The following is a 16,784-nucleotide window of genomic DNA, read 5'->3' as shown; positions in this document are numbered from 1 at the left end:
GACAGAGCGAGACTCCGTCTCAAAAAAAAAAAAAAAAAAAAAAAAATTATGTTTTCTAAAATATTTAATTTGCATGGAAAAACAAATATTTTGATATGTTGAAGAAGCCTACAACATTAATCACTTTAAGATAAATCATGAACATAGTCAAATCTTGAAAAGAAATACATTAAAACTTTTAGCCGTAATTATCTCAAATACATAATTCTGTAATTTTTACTTTCTTATTACAAATCTTCTATACTAACAAGAATTTCCTAAAACAATAATAATAGTTCCGTAATGTTATGCAGTTGATTAACAGAATAGTAAAATTGAATGTCTTTTATATCTGCAAGAAAAAGGTCTGTTCATAATTAAAGCCCTGAGACTTTAGGACTAGTACTGGAAAGCAGCAAGTGAGCATGAAATCCACTTCCTGTTTGAAGACACAATATTGATATTGAGAGCAAGGGAGGCAGGGGAGGCTCATATTCACGTGCTGGGCAGAGAGCTACCAACAATACAGGTCAGATGAATGAGAATCAAATGCTGGGTAAACCAACCCAGCTAGAGGGGCATTTATTCGCACAATATGATTAATTCTAACTAAAAGCAAATCACAGCATCCTAACCACTGTGCACACTTTAAATATTACTCAAAATCTTATCTTAACAATATTTTTTCTGGTTTAGAGGCTTGTGGTTTAAAAACAATATACACAATTTATATTCAAGAATATGAAGAGTTTTATAATGAGGTTACTAGCAAATTGTTCTTCTTTATAAAGGATTGAATAAGGGAAGGGGAAATAGGTTTAAATCACAGTAAAAATGTATTAGTCAGAGTTCCCCAGAGAAACAGAACCAATGTGATATCTAGATATCTATCTTTCTATCTAAAAAGAGAGAGATTTTTTATCTTAAGGAGTTGGCTCCCTCATTATGAAGGTTGATAAATCCCATGATCTGCCATCGGCAAGCTGGAGACCCTGGAAAGCCAGTGGTGTACTTCCAGCCTGAATGCAAAGGCCTGAGAACCAGGAGAGCCGATGGTGTAAGTTCCAATCTGTGTATGGGTATCCAATGGCTCAGCTCAAAAACAGACAGGGTGGGCAAGTTCTCCCTTATCCAGCCTTTTGTTCTGTTCGGGCCTCCAAAGGATTCCATGAGGCCCACCCACAGGGAGAGGGCAATCTGCTTTCCTCAGTCCACCAATTCAAATGGTAATTTACCCAGAAACACCCTCACAGACACCCTCAGATAAATGTTTAACCAAATATCTAGGTACCCTGTGTCCCAGTCAAGTTGACAGACATAAAACTAACCCTCACAAAGAGAGAAGGGATTTTGTTTGTTTGTTTGCTTGCTTTGCTTTCTTTTCTTTTCTTTTTGGAGGTATGAATAAAGAACTTGTGATAAAATTTTAGCAACCAGTTGCTTAGAAGTTTATTGTCTTGCCACTCCTAAGTTCTTCAAAGTAGTACACTCAAACATCTAACTTGCTTTAGGATTTTACTGTAAAACTAAAGTCTGCTTAGAAACAGAGGAATGGACAAAATGACCTGTTCCTCTCCCTTAAAATTCCTGTATTAAAACACTACAGTCCACTGTTTAAGAGAGAGAGAGAAATAGATGACACACAATATTTAGTTTTAATAGCAATTAATAAATATTACATTAGAAAGACGCCTGAGGCATATTAGACTATTTGCCTTTAATTTCATATCACATCTTTGCAAAATCACAGCGGATAGGCCAAAACTGGAGGAGGAGATTTGAGAGAATATATGTGAACCTTATGGGTGGGCCTTGCAATTGTTAAAGCATTAGTGAATGGGATCTTTTTCCTAGAAGAGAAATGCAATTCTGTCAGGATAAAGAGGGAACTGTTTTCTTTTTTTATGAAGCAGAATTCCTTTCTAATTCTCTGAGCCTTTTACTATAACTGCTGTGGCATGTGTTTTAAATTATATTGTATGCATGTGTTCCCTATAAAATTAGCCATCATGACCCATTGTTCCACAGTTCTTCTTTCATCACATTTTAGAGGCCGGTGTTCCATATTAGCAAATAGCCCTTAGGGAAAATTATGCATTTTTCCATACACCAACTTTGTTACATGTTTGATAACACTTATTGTATATTTAAATATATAGGTCAATACATAAAATTTTTTAAATAATGAAACAAGTCGCCAATTGTTTCCTCATGGCAAATGAGGAAGTCTGAATGAATATATCTAGCATTGATATCAAAACAGAATTAACAGCTTCACTTTTAACTTATATATACACTAATATATATAACTCCATCAATACGTTAACTAGGATGAAGGCATGTTGCCAAGTTTAGAACCCACTCAAATTCCTTGGGTTCTGAGTTTAAATAGAAATTTGAAACTTTCCAGGTCCAAGGTCCTTTTTGGTGCTTTAAAAATGTGACTTCCTGATTAAAAAAACTAAACGTTTTTGGACACCAGCTTACTCACGCAAAATATGATAAGTGTGAATGCATCAGTAACATATGGATTACATTTTCTTTCTTAAAATCTATGATTTTTTAAAACCTTTTAAATGAAAAATTCATGGTAAAAACATGCATTGGATTTAGCCAACTCTAAATCATTTGAAAAATATTTGTAAGGCATTTTTCTCTCAATGGATATGTGGCAGAATTTCCAGCCCATAACATTGATGTAATTCTGCTCTTTCCCCAACCCTCTCCCCACATCCCAGAATTAATACACAAGAGAAAGCAATTAAACTGCTGCTAAATTCTCCTTCTTACTCTTGCTCTTTTTCTCCCTGCTTCCTTGAATGTGTCTTGAAAATCATATATTATTTCTGTTGCAATGACATAGACTTTTTAAATTAAATTTGCTCCAAACTATTCTAAATGTAAAGCCCTAGGGAATAGCAGCAAAGATATGCATTAATGAATACATTTGTTTGTGATTCAAATCGGACATCCCAAAGATAAGCATTTTCTTGTCTTCAGCCTACAATCTATTAATCAAAATTAACTACAACCAAGATATTTTCTCAGAATGACCTCTGAGTATTTGAGTGGTAAATAAAACTACAAGAAAATAAGAATATTGTAATGTCTTCAATCTCAATATATTGAGGTGTGTTTGAGGATGTGTTTGTGTATAAAATACTATTTTCTGTATTTATAACCCTTTATTTGGAACATTTTCTGTCATCAAGCACCTTGAATTAGGCTTTGACGTAGAAAAAAAATGATTTTATGCTGTAGTCAATCCTATATCTAAGGTCACTTAATTATCTGCATGAATTATCTAGGAAAACAAGATTATATATCCATGCTGCCTGATTGCAATTCTTTTCCGTTTTCTAGAATTCTGCATGTTTATATCCCTGAGTTGTACATGTTTTCTGAATTTGGTCAGGGCACTTTGCCAACTGCACATTTGGAGAGTTGTACTATCTTATCTATTCAGCTCAAACACTGCTGAGGTCCAAGCTACGTTTGGACTATCAATCAGAAATTATTACTTAATGGATTTCTGATTTAAGGATATAAAAAAAAATCCATTTTTTCTAAATAATGCTTACCTTGTACAGATATGGCATGACGCCTATTTAATTCAGATTTTTATTTACATAATATATAAATACATAAGCATAGTATATGGAATATTAAATACTGCAGTGTGTAATATCCATCTAGGTTATTTATACACAGCAAAAGCTAAGAATCCTAAAATTCTCATATTTCATGCAATAGTACAAATGCTACAATATTACATAATATTTATCTATGTAAAACTTAACTCTGAAGACATAGATAGCCGCAGTTACCTGGACTATGGTAGATTAATCTGTGAAAATTGCCTCCCAACTCTCTAATGACAATTAATAAATCCAATTGCTGTGATGACTTGAATATTATGTTTTTGTCTTAAAATCGACTGTGCCTGTTTTCTGCATCCCATGTAAAAGAATGTCACCCTAAGATTTTCAAGAATGGTGAAAATTTCCCAAAGAATTTAAAATTCAACTGTGATAAAGTTGGGTTTATTTATTCAACATTCAACAAAATGTACTGAGTGTCTACAAAGTGTCAGATAACCTCCTACTTCTGGGGGTTTTCAATGGCTGCATACAATTTATGCTGTGTCAGGACAGGAAAACACCATATGCCATAATGACTATGGTATTCTCTTTCATGTTACCAAAAGTTAGTGACTCAATTTTCCACACTGCCTTCTCTAGATTTTCTTATTTATCTTTAATATAATATTATAGGGAAGATTGACTTTCTTTTCATCCTTCTAAGTAAAATTTTGTTTTAGTAAAAAGGAAAACAACTAAACAGTCTTCTGTTACAGTCACTTGCTGAGTTCTGAGTGCATGTTTAAGGCTAAAATCGATTTAGGAGGCTTGATTCCTATTGATCAATTCTTAGTCAAGAACAAAATATCATTCAAATTCAAAATAAGAATTGCATCATCAGAATGTCTTATTCGTTAACAAGCGCTTAATGTTAGGAATGACTCCTGTGTTTTTCTACCCTGGCAGTCTTTGTCTACCATGTAACTGTGAATCAAGGTGACTGAAATAATAAAATGTTTACAAATGATAACTGTTTCTAATTAACAAGTTGTAGTAGCAAACTTACATATCCCTATATACATGAATCAACAGATAAAAACAATTTTAGTGTTATTTACAAAGTTTTCATGCCTTCCTTACCCTATTCAGCATCCTCCCACCCAGAAAGAAGGTCAAGTTATAAAGTAATTGCTGAAACTAATGTTGCATTTTTCAAGAACAAAGAAACAGGCCTGGTTGAGAAATGTGTCTCTGGGGTATAATATTAGATCTTCAGCTTTGTCATTTAAATTATTCATGTCACTAAAGGTAGACTACTACTAAGAGTTGGAAAGAAGGGCTAGGAATTGTTGAAAGAAGAGCAAATCTTCTAAAAATGAATGAAAAATAGAGATATTGTAAAGAACATCCCTGGGTCTAGATCAAATATTGCACAGGGTATCACAGAGTCTTTAAGTTGAAAGAAATTTCCATGACACATCTGATAGCTTTGCTATTATCAGATTTCTGTTAGGTAGCCATAAAATTCTGTTTCTACCATTTCAGAGTTTGGGAATCCACCACTTCACAAGAGCAACTGAATTTATTTTTAAGAGCTTTAGCCATGACAATGTTGCTTTGCTGCCTCACTAAAAATTTTACTTATGGGTTTGAGTTGGGCCTTGTAAAGTTAAACAGAAATCCACTCTGCACATCATCTCTCCATGTACAGTAATCCCCCAATAGACAGGGGATATGTTTCAAGACGTTTAGTGGATGCCTGAAACCACGCATGGTACCCAACCCTGTATACACTATGTTTTTTTTTCTATGCATATCTACCTACAATAAAGTTAAATTCATATATTACGCACAGTAAAAGATTAACAACAATAATTAGTAATACTCTAGGAACAATATAACGATATACTGTAATAAAAGTTATGTAAATGTGGTCTTTGTTTCTGTCCTGAAATTATCCTATTGTACTGTACTAATCTATTTTCACACAGTAGTTGACTATGGGCAACTAAAAACTTGGAAAGCAAAACTACAGATAAAAGGGAACAAAGTAGGCCATTATGTCTACTTTGTCTTAATTTCTTCACTTCTACCAGGGAAATCTCCTCAGTTCATCCAAACATTTGACAGAGAGCTCAGCCTTCACCCCATTCCATAATCTTGATGGCAGCTCCTATGTCCTTAACCTCTAGAAGAAAGTACTCCTGTGTTTTATCATGAGTGAGTTCAATAAAAAGTTAATTTTAAAAAGTCCACCGATGTAATCTATGTTTATTTAACCTGATATTTTAGGATTGCTAATGAACAGCAGAAATCCATTGGCTGAGAAAGCAGAAAAGAGTGATCCTGACCAAATGTTCTGAAAGGAATTTAGTAGGATAATTTTTCAAGAACAGAGATTACACACACTACCACCACCACCACTGCCCATTTCACCAGGAAAATGCATGACTTTAAGAATATGGCAGATACTTTCATTTTGGAAGAAGATCTACAGAACTGGATTACCCTGGTGCTGTACATGGAGTTTGGTGCTACTCTGTACTCCCACTGCCTCCCAATGAACACAATCACACAAAATCTAACAGAAAAATTTCACTATAAATTACTTCTATACCAATATTATCTTTTCCCAACCAGCATTCTAAAAATATTAATATAGTTTTACCAGAATAGGAGAAAAACACTATAATACTAAGACTTTCTCTCCCTGATCACAAGATGTGGAACCCTATAAGATAGCCAAAAACAGGAAAGAATCAATTAGTTTCGTCACATTCTAATACTTCTCTTCTGAAGGCTGAAAAATGTCAGAAGTCATGTTGAATGGTTTTGTTTGTGTATGTACTTCTGTGTGTGTTTGACTTTGAAAGCCACAGGCCATGAGGTGGGGCAATGGGGAGAGGTGACTACAGCCAACCAGTAGACGTTCCATGGTAAACCACAAAACTCTAGATGGCAGCATGTTACTGGCGTAGGGTCCAGAGTTAGTTATTAAGGGTGCCTCACATTGGCACCAAAACAGGTAGTGATGGCTCTCACCATCACAAGGGTATACATAGAGCTTCATAATGCTTACTTAACCAGGGGAACAGCCAGTGACTGTAGAAGCAACAAACATTCACAGCTGCACTCTCCACGCCCAGAGTGCTGAGTATGCAAGAGTCACCAAAGAGAGCCACAGAATCTCAGGGACTTGAGTGGGAGGAAGATGTCTGAGTCAAGGGATGACTGGGACATTTGGACAATCTCATATAGGAAATTTTATTTTCCATGGTTGTAACCTGTACAGCATCTCTCACACCCCTAGATACTCACACATGCAAAAAACTATCTTTGCATCTCACATCCCAAACTTCTGTGCCATCACTGGGCAGCTGAAGCGGAGCATTCAACTAAAATCCAGCAAGTGGACAGAGAGTAGATTTGTGCCCAGGGACAGAGAGAAAGCACATCTATCAGCTCAAAAACTTTAGAAACATTGATAAGCATTAAAATTAAAATACTTGATTGGTATAAGTAAGTACTCAACCGGATGATATTAATAAGACAACTCCTACTAGAAAAAAATAGTCTAAATCATTTTTATAATCTTCCACCAGACTCAGTTTCATTTTTAGTCTCTCCATCTCATGCTCTATTTATTTTTCATTTTTCACAATCACTTCATAGGGTAAGCTCATTAAGTGTTGGTCAACTACAATACTAAGATGTGATTTATAGATTTCATATGAATTATTTTCTACATATATCTCTTTTCTTCTGTAATATTAATTTAATAGCATAAACCCCAATGTAGGACTCAACATTGATTCCTGCTAAATTTTATCTTGTTAGTTTTGGTCCATTATTTAAGCCTATTGAAATAATTTTTCATCTTGATTCTCTCATCCATTATATTACCTATCATTCTCATTATTGTATAAATGAGTATATAAGTAGTATCCTTTATCTTTGAGGTCCAAATGGACCAATAACAAATAGAAAATGTTCCTTAAAAAGTGATTTTATTCAGTCTATTGACTTTTGAGTGCAATCCATTTGCCTTTTTGGGGTTCAATGAATGTACAGGTTATGAACTGAAGCTTCCCCTAAAAACTAATAACATAGCTTTTAGGACAAAGCATCATTAACCGTGATTTGTAGAATGATCATCAATCAAACTCTTCTCCTTATTTATTTGAATTTTCTAATGCAGTTAACTTTTTATTATTTTTCTTTATGTGCTTATATTCTTCTATGAGATACTCTCTGAAATGTTTAATAGTTCAATTCAAAGGAATAGTGCAAAGGAAGGGAGAAGAGAACTAAATGTATGATTCCATTATATGAATCAAGCACTTTGACTGACATATATGACATCATTCCTCACCACAATTCAGTGTGTGATGTCTTGATGTCTTACTCTCATACATTTTATTGACAACGGAACTGAGACTATTAAAAAAAAAAAAAAATTGTGTGTCTTGGCCAAAATCACAAAGTTGGTAAGTGAGGAATCTATAGCATAAAACCAGTTTGATCTGCTTCCAGAGTTTTCCTTGCTTGCTTTTCACAGATGGTGTATTCATCCCACTTAAAAAGTACCCTTTGATGATTTGTGTTAAATTACTTTGTGCAAAGAGCACCAGGAATGCAACTATGAGAAACAGCAGAAGTAAGGAGAGTAAGGATAAGACAATTGTAAGAACCTCCAAAGTACAAGATGAATGGGATTAGCAACAACAGAGGCATAAACCATGCCGGAAGGGGTCGCGGGGGGTGGGGAAGCTACTTTTTATCAGGATTTGCATTCCTAATTGCCTGGATTATTCTAGCTTCTCCCCACCTCCTCTACAGTACTGTGGACCACTGCATGGCACAAGAAAAGGCATGTTTTGGAATCGGGCACACCTGGATCTGAAACCAATATCATCCTCTTACCAGTGGCAACTAGTAAGAGTTGGACAAATTACTTTACCTTTTCTTAGCTTCAGTTTCCTTTTCAACAGAAAAGTCCCATTAGCACCTAAACAGAAGATTGTAATTACAAATGAAATTACATCAAACATGTCATGTTGACCCATAGCAGGTGTTCTGAAAATGATTCTTCCATTTTCTTTCTGCCTCTCAAAGTAATTTTTTGTTGAACACTATTTTATGTATGTGTTATGCCTCTTTTTTGTGTGTCATATGTCTGCTGTGATTTGAACGTTTTTGTTCCTTCTGAAACTCATGTTGAAACTTAATCCCCACTACAACAGTGTTGGAAGATGGGGCCTAATGGGAGGGTCTTTAGGTCATGAGGGCTCCACCATCACTAATGCCACTATGAAAAGGACCTGAAGAAGTGGGTTCCCTCTGTCTTTTGTTCTGCCAAGTGAGAAACAGCCTTCCTCTACTTTATGTGATGCAGTATGCAAAGCACCATCTCGGGATCAGGGACTGGGCCCTCACCAGACACCAATCTTACTAGTGCCTTGATCTTGGACTTCCCAACCTCCAGAGCTGTAAGAAATAAATTTCTGTTCCTTATAAATTATCCAGTCTAGGGAACTCTGTTATAGCAATACAAACAAACTAATACAGTGTCATTCTTCTGTTGACAATAATTCATTACCCCCTCTGCCTTCCCCTTCATATCCACTTTTCAATGCCTGGTTGGTAAAATACTCTCATAATCCAGTCTTTCTTACCCATGGATCGTGCCATCTCAATTCTGTATTCATCAGACCAGTTTCACTAACTCATAAATACACATCATTCTCATCCCAGTCTCAGACATTTTGACCATTTTTTCCTTCCCTTTTTCCTGGGCTTAGTCATCCCATAAATCTCATGTATCATTTAAGAATTCAGCTCTGATCCCACCATAGTTAGAGTTAACTACCCAAGCCTTTACTTATTCTTCCTCCTGTGAGGGCTTACAGTGAGTAATGTTTGTAGAAAAGAATTGAGCACTTCATTTTTAATCCTTCTCCCCTACCCCTGCCTTATTCCTCCCAGACCCACACACCTAGGCCTTACAAGTTCATTCTATCCCAATTTTCAGACCAATCTAGAGTTGAGGTCCAGATGTTGTCACGTCTCACACAGGCTCAAACCGTCGTATTCCTCAGGCAACTTGTCCCAGCATAAGTCCTCATGAGACCAAAGCCCCCAGACCCAGACAACCTCCAAGTTTCTACACTGCTCTCTGAGTCTGTTCAATGGCATCCCTAAAGGTTCACCTACGGTGTCAATGTATTAATATTTCCAATTTATCTGTTCCCTTTGTTCCTTACTGTTGGCTCAATGAAGTAAACTGGATGTCTGTCTTGTCCTTCAGATAATCTCAGCATTCAAAACCTGGTGAGAGCCAATTTGCCTCAAGCATATACTCCTTCTTGATTACTTTGCTAATTTTTGCCAGTTATTTATGCCTCTCCAAACGAAATATAACAACAATAGTCATCATCATAAATAGGCTCTGCTGAGTGCTCACCCTTTTGTAGGCACTGTTTCAAGCACTTTACATGGCTTAGCCACATGTTTTAATCGTCATAGCAATCCTATGATGCTTACTAAAATGGAAATTGAAGCTCCAAAGGTAAGTAACGCTTCCCAGCTCACATCACTAGTAAATGAATGATCCAGGATACAATGCAAAGCAAGTCAAACTGTCTCTAGAGCCTGCCCTCTAGGTACTACTCCACAATTGAAATGTGTGTCACTTCACACCCATCAAAAGAATCCCTGAAATGTGACCAACCTGACAGATTCAAGACATGATTAAAGTCTAGCTTACCCCTCTGTGCTTCATTTAGCCCAACTGGAAGTCCCTGGTGCCAAACTTGAACTTCATCCACCAGTTCTAACACTCAAGTCGCCCTACTATGGTGTTAGTCCCCTGTGCCTGGCAAGCCCAGTTGGACAGGTCTGCAGCAGAGCCTGGCCATAAAGAGACAAGGCCTTAATTTGAATGTAAATTTCCTGAAATCAACTAGTGTGCAATCTAATTATAGTGCCACCCTATGTCACACACAATCATACTTTCTGCATATGCTATATGATCATATACTCTGCGTTTCTGTATTAACCGTTAGAGATATAGGGTAGCACTCTAATTAGATTGCACACTAGTTGACTTCAGGAAACTTACACTGAGTCAGTACATTAGAAAACACTGACTATGTGGTATGTTACTGCTTTGCGATTGTTTTTCAAGGGTATAAAGGAATGATTATAAATAGCCATGATAGCCATGTATGTTCCAATTCATTATCTCTACATAAAAAGCTAAAGTAGCATCTTATACTGCATCCATTCTTCAAAATGTCCATGTTACAAACATAGATAACAAAGACTTTTGTCTCATACTGGCCACCACCACCAGCATATACACCTGTACATAACATAAATTTCTTAGGAACTAAATCGAAAGTTTTTAATTTTAGGAGAGTTGGAGGAAAATATTTCTGAACTGAAAGAAACACAGTAATCAAGAAAAAAGAAAATGGAAAATATGACAGAGAGGTTTAGTATATGACCTCCCCAAGAGAATCTTGCATTTAACTAGATAAATTGACAATACCTCTATTGGCTGTATTCTGGGCAAGTGAATCTCAGGGGTCTCAGGTATAAATTGGGGATAATAATTTAGATGTACTTCAATGTGTTATGGGAAAAACAGAAAAGACAGTTACATAAAAATACTACCTTAAATTGCTGTAAAAATACTTTTATTGAACTTTTGCTCAATTTTATTTGGACTTAAGACAACTCTACTAAAATTATCACCTTTTACCCTACAAATTTAAATAATTCTAGACATAAAACCTATATCTAGATATCAAAAGTTAAATTACCCAGTATGTAAATGTTGGTTTTTGTTGTTGTTAAGTATTTTGAAGTTTGAGTTGTTGGGAAGAAATGCCTGGTGAATTACTGTTTTTGTTTTACATGTATAGTCAACCGTGGTCTTAAATCTCCCAGCTCAGATCTTTGCCTCTGGCTCTCAGCAGTTCTTACACACAGTCCTCCCTGTAAGGGGAGAGTCACCTGAGAAAAGTATACTTGGTCACATCTCTATCTCCAGGCTAAAGCTGACAACAGCCTGTCATCAAATTTCTCCACTTCACTGCACAGAAATTCAGTGTGTTAGACAACACATTCAAAAATTCGAGAAAAAACAGCATCTGAATGCCTTTAATTTAAAACAGCCATATTAACTTTTGCTAGTCTGTTTACCTATGTGGTAGGAGAACCAGGCTGAATACTTGAAAACAGCACACTCTGATGACTAAAACAACTTACTGGCTTGTTTTGTTTTGTTTTCTATTTGATACAGGGCTAGGATTCCATCTTGAGTCTGAAATAACCGAGATGGGTTATTATGTAAGCATAAAAACACATTGTCATCATTTGCTTCAAAAGTTTGTTTGAAATGTTTTAAATTCTAGAAAATCAGGGAAGTGTCAGCAAAATCTATATTTGGTATGGCATCGGAAAAATCACAAGATTAGAGTCTTCTGTTGAAACGAGGACTGAAAACATGGCTGTTGAGAGAAGTATGTGCTGTCGTAAGAGCCTGCAGTGAAGGAGCTGGCCTTGATGAAGCAGCAGAAACGTGAAATGCCAAAACAGGTCTGTGCTTTCACAGAGCTAGTTGGAATTACAGGGGATCATAGGCAGACAAGGAATTGTAATCTTGTTTGGTGTTTGAGAGTATTAAGCAAAATGAACAGCCCTGATTTTATTTTCAGGACTGTTCTCTAGGAAAGAGGGAGTAGCAAATTTCTTTTAAAATACAAGTTATTTGTTTGATTCATAGATCTTTTATTTGAGACTGCTGCTTAAGAAAGACCTGCGACAATTGCCATTTGGGAAGACATATTCATCATCTCCAGGCTGTTTGGCTTTGCTACCCTTGGGGAAAAAATTGGACATAATTTCACAGAATCTCAGTTCTACTATCTTCATTAGCAAAGCTAAAAAGATAAGGACTGACAACTTTTTTCTTGCTACAGATTATTTTATATATGGTTAAGACATGCTGCCAAAAAGATGTAAGGCAACATAAAATTGTGACGTAGAATTTGCAATACTGGTGGCAAAAGCATGGATGATTATCAGGTGTAGGTTTATGAACCAATTTCTCATCTGTTTTCCAGCCTCAAAAGCTTTTTTGCCTCTGGCTCATTCCAGAAAAAGAGAACTGCCACCAATGTACTCACAGAAGGCTGCTGAGCATTGCATGATACAGTGGAGAGATCTGAAGTCACGTGTCTTAGAAAGGGAATCTCCTTCAAATATAACTGGGAGGAGTGATATCATCAACAAGGACCATTCTGAGATGTATTTGGCTCTAGTTTGGCTACATGGAGATAAATATTAATCAGAATCTTTTGTTTATATTTTCCTATCAAGATAAAAAGAGGCATAAATTCAGCTCTGAGGAAATGTTTCAGAGATAGTGAGAGGTGATTTGTTTTAGAGTGTAAGCAAACGCCAGCTCTGTTGACAAAGCCAGTTCATTAAAACACACTAGCCTGTCCTCAACCTCTCTGCTAGCTAGAAGGGACCATGACAAGACTAAGACAGAAGCTCACAATACTAAAAACTTACAAATAAGGAACAGCTAACAATTGTCAAAACAACACGATCCCATCACGATGTCCTAAGCTGTATGACACCATGAAGGGACATACAAGGCAGCCTTTATAACAGTCATCATGCATTTGGATTCAAAGTTACTTCTAAAAATCACCAAAACTTTCAGCTTAACCTGATGTGAGTGAAAATGAAACAAAACAAAGTAAAACAAAAGTATCCAGGGATTGTATGTATAGACTTCCATGGCTTTTATTTATAATACAAGTGAAGTGGGGCCCTAACTCTCATTATGGGAACAAATCAGAATGTGAAGAAAAGTCCAGTTAATTGTAAGAACGAAAATGAGAGTCACCACCCTAAATCAATCCACAGAATTTTCTCCTGAGGACTCTTCCTTCAAAAGTGATACAATTAGCGAATACAAAAAGGCTTTTTGGCTTCTTGAAACAAAAGAAGAGACACACAAGCAATGCAGTTTTTCTGAATTCCCTGGCTAAGAGTTACAACTTTGGAAGGACAACTACTTGTATTCAAATCTGGCCTTATTTGCTATGTGACAATAGGCATATTGCCTAACTTCTCTGTGCCTAATTTCTCCACTTAAAAGGGAGTAATAAAAGGAATTACCTCAAAGATTGGCTGTAAGTATTAAGTGAAACACTATATATAAAGTGATTAGAATGCTTCCCAACATATGGCTGATACTTCATTCTTCCATTTAGCACATATTTATTGAACTGATCCATGCAGATAGCATCTCAGATGCTTGGGTTACAGCGGTGAACAGGGAAATGTCTCTACCCTCAGAAAATTTAGATTCTAGTGGAATTTAGCTATTGTGATTAATCTACTATCTAAGTATCTACAAAAACTATTTTAAATGATTTCAACTTGTACCGATAGCCTAATGCATTATAAGCATAAGGCAGAGTCTAGCACTCATCTTACTGAGTCTGTAACTGAGGCTTAAAGAGAAATGAGAAAACATTTTAAAATAAGCAAAAACATTTGTATAGGTGCCCTAAAAGCCGGGCTGCTTTAAGTTTTGGGATGCAAGATCCCTTTAAGAGTTTATTAAAAGCTGCAGATCTGTTTCTAATAAAGTTAAAATACCTATCTGATGACCCAGCAGTTCTACTCCTAGTTACTTACTCCCCCAAAATTAAAAGATAATGTCCACAAAAAGACATGGACAAGAGTGTTCATAGCAACTTTATTTATAATATGCAAAAGCAAGCCAGAGGTCCATGAATAGATAAAATGATAGTCAAATTGTGTGATATTCATATGGGAGAACACCGCTCAACGTTAAAGAGAAGTTAACTATTGATTGAAGCAATAATATGATGAATTTCAAAAAATCAGAAGCTAGACACTAATGAGTATTATATACTGTAAGATTCCACTATGATGAGGTTCAAGAATAGGCAAAAGTAATTTATAGTGACAAGTATCAGTAAGCAGCTGCACTGGGTGGTGGATGGGAAATTGATTGGAAAAGGCCCCAGGACAACTTTGGGTGATAGAAATCTTTTCTGTATTGTTTTAAGTTGTAGCTACATAAATGTATACAACTGACACAACTCTTAGAAATCACCTTTAAAGGTCTATGCATTTTGTTATATATTATACCTCATTAAAAAAAGAAGTCATAAAAAATAGTAGCAACTTTCCCCAGATAAATACTCATACATTGCACATAAAATTTTAGGTGGTAAATGGACCCTAGGGTAAAATTTCCTGATATAGGAACTAGTGACTGAGTTGGCTAAAAATGTCACCGTTAAAATATGTATATAGATAATTCAAGAAGAAACTTCTAGAGAAGCAGCTTGGTGCAATTCACTGACATTTTCTATATACCAATGATATTTTGAAATGCCTTGCCCATAAAAGGTTGTACTTGATCAAGACATATTTACCGTGAAGTATTTTACCATTAATTTTGAAAGGCATGTGTTTAGAGTAATTTAATATTTCCTTGAAAGTCACGTAGAATAAAAAGGAAGATTGTTAAGTGCATTAACTATGAAGGCATCAATTCATATCTCTGCTTAAACAGCATGTTATGCTTTGAGCAATGTTCTAATATGTTCTAAAAATATATATAAGCTTGGACCTTTAAAAGAAAAAAAAGGCAATTTTCTGTCAGGGGTCCATGACCCAGGCCAAACTATACATCTGCAAAAATGACTATAGAGACTAATAAGGAATCCAATTGTATGCTAATTTCAAATTAGCTTTTATACTTGCTTCAGGCTTCAAAGGGGACTGAGAGAAAAAAAGTAGCTATATGGAAGAAAATTACTCATTATTAGATAAAGGCCATCACAAGGGATTCAAATTTCTCTTATTCTGATTATAGCAAAAGGTCATGCAGAAGAGAAAACCATAAAGATTTCTGAGGAAAAAAAAAAGTCATAAAAGAAGAAAGCTAAATACAAAAATGGTAGACAAGCCCAAAGGGGAAATGAAATGATTCAGATTGATTTGTGGGAAAAAAAAATTGGGATTAGGCTAAAGATAATTGAAGTTTAATGAGAAGGTATCTAATTATACTGGTATATTTATTTAAGTATTTTCTAATTGGGTATTATTTTTATAATGACTTAATTACTTACTAGTGCTGCTTGTTGATTTAACAAAGAGTTTTGTTTTTACAGAGAGAGCATGACATAACAGGATAAATGTTCTATCTTCTGGATGCCTGTGAGTAGTTTAGACATTTAATTACATGACCTAAATCTACCAGCCACTGTCCCCGTAAGGAGGCTAGCCCTTATTGCAGAAATATAACCTGAGAGAATATAATGTGTATCTCTACACCCTATTTCTCTAACCCATGTCTAAAATAGGATCAACTTTATATATCTGAAATAAACCGTAAGTGCAGACCAATAGGTTTCTAACTTTTTGATCAAGACCCTTAGTAAGAGATGCATTTTATATTGTGTCATAGTCGGTTCAGGCTGCTATAACAGAAATAACATAGACAGAAATGGCTTAAACAACAGAAATTCATTTATCACAGTTCAGGAAGCTGGAAAGTTCAAGATCAAGATGCCAGCCAAGTCAATTTCTGGTGTAGGCCAACCTCCTGGTTTGCAGATGAATACCATATTTCCACCAAAATTCTTTACATTATTATTTAAGTGTTCTATGAGAAGATGAACCTCTGTCTTCGGCTTTCCTCTTATGTTTCTGAGGTCTTACCAGAGTTGCTTTTAAAACTCTCTTCACAAAAACATTGGCTTTTGCTAGCATGCACCTCAAAACTCTTCCAGATTCTATTATTATTATTATTATTATTATTATTATTATTATTATTATTGTAGTCCCCTCTCCTCTGTGGTTTTGCTTTCCTTGATTTTCATTACCTGCAGCCTACTGCAATTCAAAAATATTAAATAGAATATTCTAGAAATAAACAATTCCTAAATTATTAATTCGTTTTCAACAGTAGCCAAACACTACATCACAATGCCAATGTCATTCACCTCACTTCATCTCAGAAGCAGGCATTTTGTCATCCCACATCATCACAAGAAGAAGAATGAATAAAGTACAATAAAATATTTTGAGAGACATAGAGACCATATTAACATAACTTGCACTGTAGTATATTGTTATACTTTTTTTTTTTTTTTTTTT

General features: G+C 35.5%; 2 long non-coding RNA genes across 2 annotated transcripts in view; one reads left to right on the top strand and one right to left on the bottom strand.

Annotated features, from left to right (window-relative positions):
* LOC105465736 (uncharacterized) overlaps positions 1-16,784 on the bottom strand; it is a 120,870-nt gene that overhangs the window by 93,510 nt on the left and 10,576 nt on the right. The window lies entirely within an intron of this gene.
* LOC105465734 (uncharacterized) lies at positions 12,074-15,846 on the top strand. Its single transcript, XR_977762.2, has 3 exons — positions 12,074-12,164; positions 12,692-13,774; positions 15,797-15,846. It is a non-coding gene; the product is annotated as an uncharacterized lncRNA (long non-coding RNA).

This window comes from Macaca nemestrina, chromosome 5 (genome assembly GCF_043159975.1).
Source record: "Macaca nemestrina isolate mMacNem1 chromosome 5, mMacNem.hap1, whole genome shotgun sequence".
Lineage (NCBI taxonomy): Eukaryota > Metazoa > Chordata > Mammalia > Primates > Cercopithecidae > Macaca > Macaca nemestrina.
This window is presented reverse-complemented; position numbering and strand designations above follow the sequence as displayed.